The sequence below is a fragment of the Tupaia chinensis genome, unplaced genomic scaffold (assembly GCF_000334495.1).
Source record: "Tupaia chinensis unplaced genomic scaffold, TupChi_1.0 Scaffold000009_1, whole genome shotgun sequence".
Taxonomy (NCBI): domain Eukaryota; kingdom Metazoa; phylum Chordata; class Mammalia; order Scandentia; family Tupaiidae; genus Tupaia; species Tupaia belangeri.
The window spans coordinates 3732324-3742447 of record NW_006159439.1 but is presented as its reverse complement, the minus strand read 5'-3'; the positions used below and the strand labels follow the sequence as shown (position 1 = coordinate 3742447).

The following is a 10124-nucleotide window of genomic DNA, read 5'->3' as shown; positions in this document are numbered from 1 at the left end:
AAAAGTTCAGTAATAAATATCTCTACAAATATCCAGAAAAGCTGTCAAAAAGAAAGAAAACACTCTCTGTGATGCAGGGACAATTTAAGTTTCCTTTAGTAGACAAAAAAAAAAAAATTTTTTTTTGAAAGCGAGAGGTAGAGACAGAGAGAAAGAAAAAACCTTCAACAGTTTCTCACACAGCAATTCCCGTAAGTCTTCCCAGGCAGCCTGAATCATGGGTATATGCCCAGCGTGCACAAGTCAGGGAATCAAACCCGTGATCTTCCATGTGGATTCAGCATTGCTTGAGCAGCACATATCACAACTAGCTGGCATAGACACAGAAAATGTTCAGTTTGGAGTGTCAGGTCTTGGAGTGTCAGGTCAAGTAGCCCTTGCAGCTTATGATCTGAGAAAAAGAGTAATAGCACTGATGTAAGGAGAGCAGCATGGCAAAGTGGAAACTCAAGAGTAAAAATCTGTGTGTCAGTAATTCTTTTTGCTCTGAATTGTGACTCTGTTCTGTTCTTTCATTTTTTTTAAAGAGATTTTTGCTATAGGGTGTATGCACTGACTGGAGAAACAGAGAGAGACAGAAAGACAGAACGTGACAAATTACCCCCCAGAAGGGATGCCACGCCACAATCCCTTCTCCATTCTCCTCTCAGTATTTTGGGCATGCATGCATACGTGCCTGGCATGAGTTGTAAGTCACCAGGTCTGAAATTTGAACCACGGTTCACTATGTGGGAGTCCAGAAAGTAACCATTATGCCATCTGCTGGTCTCTCTGCTATTTATTTATACTATAAATTTTACACAGACTAATATTCAACAGGTTTTCTCATTGAGAGAATAACTATTATTTACAGAGTCACAGATTAAGTAGATAAAATTTATCTAGTAGGCATCTGGCACAGGGGAGCTACTTCAGCAACAACTGCTTCAAGAACAACATCCACACTGTTATAAAAAATTAAAATAAGACATAGACCAGCAAGCTATGATATGGCTTACGGTACAGAATATGAAAAAAAAAAAAGACAAATATGTTATATACCAGATAATTGCACAGCTATTCTGGGAATAAAGGTAAAACTTAATTTACTTTAGTGGCTAAGAAAACTGGTTTTGATGTACAATAAAATGAAAATTTCTAACTTATTTGTACGTCAGTTTTTATAAGACTGATAGAACAAATTTCCACTTTCTTAGTATCAAAACACAACCCAAATGTGTTATCCTATTGTCTTAGGGATCACAGTTCTAACTGGGAATCACTGGACGAAAATTGGGTGTTGGTTGGGGTGTATTCCTTCTGGCAGGGATCTAGAAGAGAGGCCATTTCTGACCTTTTCCAACTCACAGCAGCTGCCTGCATTCCCTGGATCATTTTCAAAGTCAGTAACAGCAGCATGAGCTTATCTGACGTTGCCGTCTCATTGGTTCTTCCACTTCTGCCTTTTTTTCACGTACAAGGACCCTTGTAATTACTTTGGGCTCTCTGAAATAATCCATCAAATCTCTCCATCTTAAAATAATATGGTTGTAACGTTAATCTGCAATCGTAGTTCCTCTTAGATAAATTTAACCTGATTTATTTATGAGTTCCAGGAATCATGGTATGCTTTTTATATTTAACACATGGATCTTCACACAATTATTATTATCAAATTATACAGGTATATAAAATAAAAACATTTATGGTAGCATAGAATATTAAATATTTAGAAGTATAAGAAAAATACTCAAAATTTCTATGATGAAACTTATACCAATTTATTGAGAGCCATTAGAGTAGTAAATAAATAGAGACAACTTGAACATGAAGGGAAAAAATTACATTTTCAACTTGTTTATTATTTACAAATCGACCGATGAATTGAAAGCAATTTCAATCAATAAAGTCAGTACAATTTTTTTACATTTAAAAGAATAAAAAGCTGGTAATTGACCAGTTATTTTTATAGAAAAGTGTAAAAAGCAACTTTTATGGGGCTGGAAGGTAGCATGGTGGTTAAGGACGCTGGATTCACACAAGGCCAACTGCAGTTCAAGTCCCAGACCTGGTGGCTTGCCTTCTCACTCTCTCTCTCTCTCTCTCTCTCTCTCTCTGTTCCTCTCTGGTCAAATTAAAATAAATAAGTAAATAAAGTTAAATTAAATAATTTTAAAAATTATAAGAAGCAACTTGTATTTCAAAATATTTGTGCATATTATCGATCTTATGATTTGAAACACTCTAATACTGATAAAGGGACAGATAAATTGATCAATAATGGAAGAGATCTCCCTGAAAACTCAAGCCCACACAAATTTGTATGTCACAGCACAGCAGATTAGTAGAAAAGTTAGAAAATATTCGATAAATACATGCAATGGTCCTGTTTTTAAAATAAAAATGAGAAAGCCTCTTTTGTAGCACTACAGGTTGTGGAAAGACCTAACTTGTAGCACCTTCAAATGTAACCTTATGTGGAAAGAGGGTCCTTGCAGATGTAATTAACATGAAGTGACACTGGAGGAGTAAGAGAACAGAGTCCTATGATGACAGTCCTTGTTGAAGGACGAATCAACTGAGGAAGCAGTGGCTGCTGTGGCACTGCCACTCTGAAGTTGAGGCTACATGGGAGGCCTGAGTTGGGTTCCAAGTCCAACCTATAATGAGTTAGGCATGTAGCATGCATAGTCATAGCTAGCTGGAAGGATATGGCGGGAGGATCCAGGCATGGCAAGACTCTGTCAAAAAATAATTTTTCTCTTCTACTCATACACACACACACACACACACACACACACACACACCACACAAGAGGCAGGGATACCTTGCACATAGACACACACAGAGGGAATTCATCATGTGAACATCAAAACCAAGGTCTGGGGACCAGCAGTTGGCATAATGGTTATGTCACTGGACTCACACATAGTCGACTGCGGTTCACGTCCCGGATCTGGTGACTTAAACTCACTCTGGGCGCGTGTGCGTGCGTTCCCAAGATTCCGAGAGGAGAATGGAGGAAAAGGGATTGTGGTGGCCATCCCCCTTGGGGGATGATTTCTCGCTTTCTGTCTCTCTGTCTCCCTCTGTCTGTTTGGCGAGCGCATGCGCCCTATAGCGAAAAACCTCTCCAAAACAAACAAACAAACAAAAAAAACAAGGTCTGGTGATGTCATCTAATCCAAGACACTCCAAAGATTGCCACCAATCAGCAGCAGCTAGTGAAAAGCCAGGGAACAGATTTTCTCTCATGGTTCATAGAAGGAAACAGCCACACTAATACCTCAGTCTCAGACTTCGAGCCTCCAAGCGTGGAAGATGATAAATGTCTTCGCTCCACCCACTTTACAGCACCTCATTATAGCAACTCCAGCAAAGTAATACAGAATAACTTGTTCTTCACAGGGGAAGATTTCTAAGAAAACATCTACTTCTCTCTTTGAAAAGTAAGTGTAATGGTAGGAACTTTAACTTATTAACATAAATTACTTGTTGGCAATAAACTCTAAATTATAAATTCTGAAGTCTCCTGACACAAATCTCTTATATCATTACTAATCAAAATTAAAGTAATAGGAGAAAGAACTATGGAAATCTTTTTTTTTACTATCCAGAAGATTAATACAAAATTATGAATTCTGAACTGTTATATATCTAAACATCACACTAATATAAATTTTTATCAGTAATGGGCTTATTATTTTCATTTTCCAGTTTATAGCATATAGCAAATTACTCACATAAATATATAATAACATATTTTATTTAAAATAATGTTTAAAATCAAGCACACTTTAACTGGGAAGCTGCATTAAATAAAATAAACATATAAAGTATCTCTATTGTAATGAGGATGCATTTTAGGTTTACTTTCCACACAAATGTTTATTTTTGACTACTGTAAAAATTACCACTGGGAGTATTAATATTATAAATGTCCATATTGAATATACAAATGTATTTTTTATTGCCATGCTATCTGTAGTTATAGCAAGGTAAATGCAATAAACAGCTGGAGATGAATTTGATAGTACAGTGGAAAACTCTGAGTTGGCAAGTGAGAATGAGAAGGTAATATCATTATAGGAGAAGAATAATATGGCATTACAGAATTTTATTCATTCAAAGACCCCCTTCACAACTGCTAAGATACACTTATTCATTCTCACTTGAAATGCGTGTGTGTGTGGTGGGGGAGAAGTACACAGATAGACAGTGGAGCATGTTGAGAGATTGTAAAATGCAAAATGTAGGAGAATGTTGGCATTCATTAGAAAAATATCACATCTAAATATTTCAAATGTGCACAATGACTGAGATACATGAAAGTAGAGAAATAAACGAGCAAGATCGATGATACAGATGGTGAGACCAGAGTCTTGATAGGTCACTGTTAAGATACCTGCTAAAACACTGTGAAAGTAAAATCCTTACTAAATATTTATTCATTTTGATAACATTCAAAAAGAAACATAGATTATTAATATTCTGCTGTTATTTACAAAATATTCAGTTAATTTTCTTTTTTCAGAGAGATTTTTGCTATTGGGTGGGTGCACTTGCCAGAGAGACAGAAAGAGACAGAGAGAAAATTCCCCCACCAGGGGGTGGTCATACCACAATCCTTTCTCCTCCATTCTCCTCTCTGAATTTTAGGTGGGCATGCATGCATGCCGGCTCTGTGTCTTTTCATGCACATCCTTTGCCGGACACCCCCAGAGATCGCTCTCTGAGGAGTGACAACTGCTAGGAATTATCATGCGTTTTTATTGAAAACATGTTACATGCAAGTAAATGGAAGAGGGACTACGTGTTTTAATTATTAGCTCATAGAGTTTTAACAATAGAGAACATAGATTCTATTCAGGGTTGGATTAAGGGTGGGTCTAGTGTAGTTCCACAATTGTAGGTGGGTCTCCATGGAATGCAGTTTTGGGAAAGTGGTTTCGGTAAGCAGAGATGATTATCAGCTGATGTGGCGTAGCAGCCATTTTGTGATTACTGGGAATGGTGCTGAGAAAAGAAAATCTCAAGTATAGATATTAGTTCTTATGGATCTTAATAAAGAATGGTACTTATATAGTTTTGTAGGGATTTAAAACTTAATTTGAGGAATCTTAATATATTTATCTGTTTTACTTGGTGAGGGCGGGGGTGTCCTGGGCCAGTTTTGGCCTAATCCTATTTTAGGTAAAGAAAGGATTAAGTTTACCTTAAATGTATTTTGAAGGGCCTTCCAAAGGTCAAGATTATTTCTGCCTAGATAGAACTTCAGCCCACCCTCTATTGTGACCATGGAGATAAAGCCTTGTAATTAATAGTAAGTGATCATAGCAAAGGGGAGCGGTCCGGAGACTTCCTGGAAGATTTTATCGTATGCTCAGGACGTATAAGAGAGCTATGAAATTCTTTTACAGTAGTAGATTGGGGAGTCAGAGGGGGGTCGCTTCCCAGCAAGGCTGCCACAGTTTCTGGAGCAAAATCTTAGGTCGGGGGGATGCACTGTAGTGGCCTTGCAAACGTACCGACTGGAAGCGAGGAGGCTCAGACAGATCCTGGGGCCCCGCCAGGTTGGACTCCTCCACATGCACACATGCCCAGCCTGAGTTTCAAGTCGCTAGGTCTGGGATTCAAATCACAGTCAGCCATGTGGGAGTCCAGTGCCTTAACCACTATATCAGCTGCTTTGTCCAGAAAATATTCAGTTAATTAAGAATAGTAAAGAAAAAAATTCATATGTAGTACATGAATAGAGACATGAGACATCTCTACAGAATGGATGCATACAGATGATAGAAAAGAAGGAATAGAAAGAAATAGAGTTTTAGAGTTAATACAAACTGCAATTATTAATTCCATTTTTAACAGTTTCTATTTACTATATTTTAAAAATGAATTAAATCACTTGATAGATAATGTAAGAATTATTCAGGAAATTGGCATCAAGTTAAAAAATATATGTCATAGTATAAATCACAGATATTTTGATTCCTTCAATACCTTTATTTATTTATCTTTTTTTCTTATTTTAATTTATTTTAGACATTCAGTCATTATACATCACTTAGCTTGTAAAATGAATTTATACAAAATGAAATATATTTCAGACCAGTTCATTTGAGGATACTATACACATTATCATTAAGAGGTAATAAGCTATTTCTGTGTCCCACAAATGTCTTGTCTCTCTATCTTTCTCCCTAATTTCCTTTCCTATACTCTTTCTCTCTTCAGCCTTCCTTCCACACAGTCTCCAGTGTCCATAACTATTTTCAATGCTTTTATGTCCTTCAACTTTCAGTCTCTACCATAGAGTGTGGACAGTCAGTATATAGGTGGAGAGAAACACTGTCTCTCTTTCATAGACTGGCTTGCTTCACTCAGCAATAAATCTTCCATATTCATCTACATTCTATCAATTTCCTGGACCTTTTTTTTTTTTTTTTTTTTTTCCACTGCTGGGTAGTATATTCCATTGAGTATATGTGCCACACTTTTTCAATCCATTCATCTGTTTGTGGATGTTTGGGTTGGTTCCATGTTTTAACAATTGGGAATAATGCTCCAATAAACAAAGATGTGCAAGCACTTTTCCAGTTGAGCATTCTCCTGTATTTGGGTAGATACCTAGGAGTATAATTGCTAGATCATATGGTAATTCTATTTTTAGGTCTTTCAGGAACTTCCATGTTGTTTTCCACAGTGGCTGGACCAATCTACAATCCCACCAACAGTAAGAGAGGTCCTCCTTCACTACAGCCCCACCAGCACTTACCATTTTTTGTATTTATAATCGTCACCATTCTGACAGAGTTTAAGTGATATCTCATTGTAGTTTTAGTCTGCATCTCCTTTATAAAGATGGATGTTGACCAATTTTTTCATATGCATTTTGACTGTTTTTTTGCCTTCCTTTGAGAGTTTTCGTTTAGCTCATTTTCCCATCTTTTATTTGGGTTAATCTCTCCTCCTCCTCCTCCTCCTCCTCCTTCTTCTTTTCTTCTTCTTCTTCTTCTTCTTTTCTTCTTCTTCTTCTTCTTCTTCTTCTTCTTTTCTGTTTCTCCTTCCTCTTCTTTTTTCTTATAATCCACTTGCGTTCCCTGTGAATTCTAGTTATTAGTCCCTTATCTGAGACATAAGTTACAAAAATATTCTCCTATTCCAAGGGTTGTCAATTCACACTAATCACTGTGTCTTTTGTTGTGCAGAAACTTCTTAATCTGATGTAATACCATTTGTCCATGTTTGGGATTATTGCCTGTGCTTTGGGAGTCTTATTTAAGAAGTCTTTGCCTACCCTGATGTCCTTCAGAGTTTATCCAGCATTTTCTACCAGCAGGTGGCATGAAGATTAAGGGTGCTGGACTCCCACTGGCCAACAATACTTCAAGTCATGGACTCGGCAGCTTGAAACAAGCCAGCCACATGCATGCATGCATGGTCAAAACCCCAGGAGGAGAATGAAGAAGGGATTTGGCATGTCCATCTCCCCTGGAGAGTGATTTCTCATTTTCCCTCAAATACTTAATTAGATAGTTATGCTAAGTGGTTTTTATTTTTTTAAAAGTGAGTTGTTTTTAGTACCAACTCATATAAAGAAGTGACTTTTTTTTCCTTAATGGAATCAAAACAAAATTATTCAACTAAATTTGTCAAAGGAGAATTAACCCAGAAAAGAGAATCTGAACTTTCTCAGTCCCTATTCCAGATATGAAGATTCTCATATTTTCCAAGACAACAAATAAAGCAAATTAAGATAACTACAGAGTAAATGCAGAAAAGGAGTATTCACTCTGCTATGAATATTGCAGATTCCAACCATGTTAAACATAAACAACTTTAAATAATATGAGATAAAATAATTGAGAAAAAATTGTATGCATTAAATATCTGTTAGAAGAAGGTCTCTCAGAACTTAATATATACTAGTAAAATTTATAGAATAACATCTGAATTATTTGACAAATTATAAATTGTAAAGCAAACAATATCCTAGGAGAAAGATAGTCTAATATACATGATGATGGTTTTACATGCACACTGTCACACACGTTCACACATGGAGAGAGAGAGAGAAAGAGAAAGAAAGAGAGAGAGAGAGAGAGAATATATATGTATTTAAAAGTATGGGAACTGAAGTTCTAGTACTTCTAGATAGGATGGAGTAACGGATTTATATCCCTCGTTAAATAGCTAAAAATGGTATATTAAGTAACAGTGCTCAGACACTGGACAGCAGTGATCACAGGAGAAAAAGAAAAATCCCTGATAGAAGAAAAAGCACAGTAGGAGAACAATAGCATTGTCCCAGCTTATTAAAGACCCTTGTCAGGCTGCAGTGCATATATATAGAAACTAGCAAAGTTTGCTGTTCACTAACAGTGAAGAAGACAGAGTTGCCTATTCTAGAATTAAAAGGGTCTTGCACTGAGAGACCAGCATACCAAAGTGGAGGAATCTGTAAGAGATGAGAGTATGGCAAAAGTTAGAGCCTAGCTTTTTCACAAGTTTCTCCTCAATTCTATAAATGAGTACTGGAAACGAACAAATAGAGCATCATTGTTCTGTGGGGGAACTTCTACTTATATGAAAGCAAAGTCCTGTAAATAGAGAGAGAAAGCAGAGTGATAGAAAATTATATAAAAAAAATAAAAGGCCATTTTTCCCCCAAATTTGATCAAAATTATCAATGTACATATTCAAAAACCCCCCAAATTAAGTATTCAGTAAAAATAAAGAAAAAAATGAAGTAATCAAAGTCAAGTAACAAAGAGAAGCTCTCAAAAGCATCCAGGAAAAAATAAAAGACACATTACATACAAAGGGACAAAACGAGCAAAGACCTCAAATTTCTGGTGAGAAGATATGCAAGAGAGAAGACAGGGCAGCAACAGTGCAGTTCTGAGAAAGAAAAACAACTGCGTTCTATACTTAAATTCTGTAAGATAAACATTTCTTTATCTTATAAAATAAAATGTTTTTAGACATAAGATAGCTGAAAGAATTAATTACCAGGGGATATACCCTTAAAAAATGTTTAAAAGAAGGGCTCAGTTTAAGAAATATGCCAGACAGAAATCTGGATATACTGAAGGGAATCAGTAACAATAAAAATAGCACACATTCAAAGAAGTAAAAAGAACTATATTTTAAATATTCTCAAAGATGATGAAAAGCAAAAATAAAAATGATATTTCAGAATTTACATCATAAAGTAAATGTAAAACAAAAATAGAATAAATATTTAAAGTGGCAAGATAGAAGGAAGACTAAATGGTAATTTTAATAATTCTAGATAAGTGTAGACTGAAATGAGAATGGAACACTTCTAGCATCTGTAGTCTTGTCAGAGCCCTCATAATTATATTCAGAAATCCCATTAGAGTCTCACATTGAAGGGTCAAGAAAATAACCCTATTTTTTTTGGTAGGCATAGAAAAAATTAACCATTCAATATGCAACCCAGACATTTTCTGTAAGAAACCTACTCTAAAGAGAGAAAAGGATGACATTTTCTAAGATGCCTGCTCTGTCTTTAAGGCAGTACAGTACAACTTGAAAGAGGGTTTGGGTGGGTTGTAAACGTATATTACAGACGCTAAGGAAGCCACTAAAGCAAAATTTTCTACAAAGAAGTATAATTGATAGGCTAAAAGAATAGAGAAAATGTAATCATGTAAAATGGCTAATTAAATCCAGACAAGGCAGTAAAAAGAAGATAAAAAGGAAACAGAAAAAGTACAACGAGTAGGAAACAGTTATACATATGGTTGATATTAATCCAGCTGTATTAATAATCAGTTTGAGTATAAATGTTCTAAATACACCAAATAGAAAACAGAGACCACTGGAGGGATGGAACAGACATGTTCCCTACAAGAAACATACTTCCTTTTACTTTTTTAAAAATAAAAGCACAAATAAAATGGACGTAAAGAGATAGAGAAACATATTTCATACAAACACCAATCAAAACTTACCTAAAGTGGCAATATTAATTTCAGTTAAAGCAGATTTCAGAACAAAGGGAATTTTCAGAGATAAAGAGGGCATTACATAATGATAAAGGGGTCAACTGTCCAACAAGACATAGCAATCATTAGGGTGTATGCTCCTAATGGCATCATGCCAAAATATGTGAG

At 35.8% G+C, this 10124-nt stretch overlaps 1 pseudogene; it reads right to left on the bottom strand.

Annotated features, from left to right (window-relative positions):
* The window catches only part of LOC102492605 (protein tyrosine phosphatase type IVA 1 pseudogene), a 12562-nt pseudogene extending 12343 nt beyond the window's left edge, over positions 1-219 (bottom strand).
* Between the last annotated feature and the right edge of the window lie 9905 nt (positions 220-10124).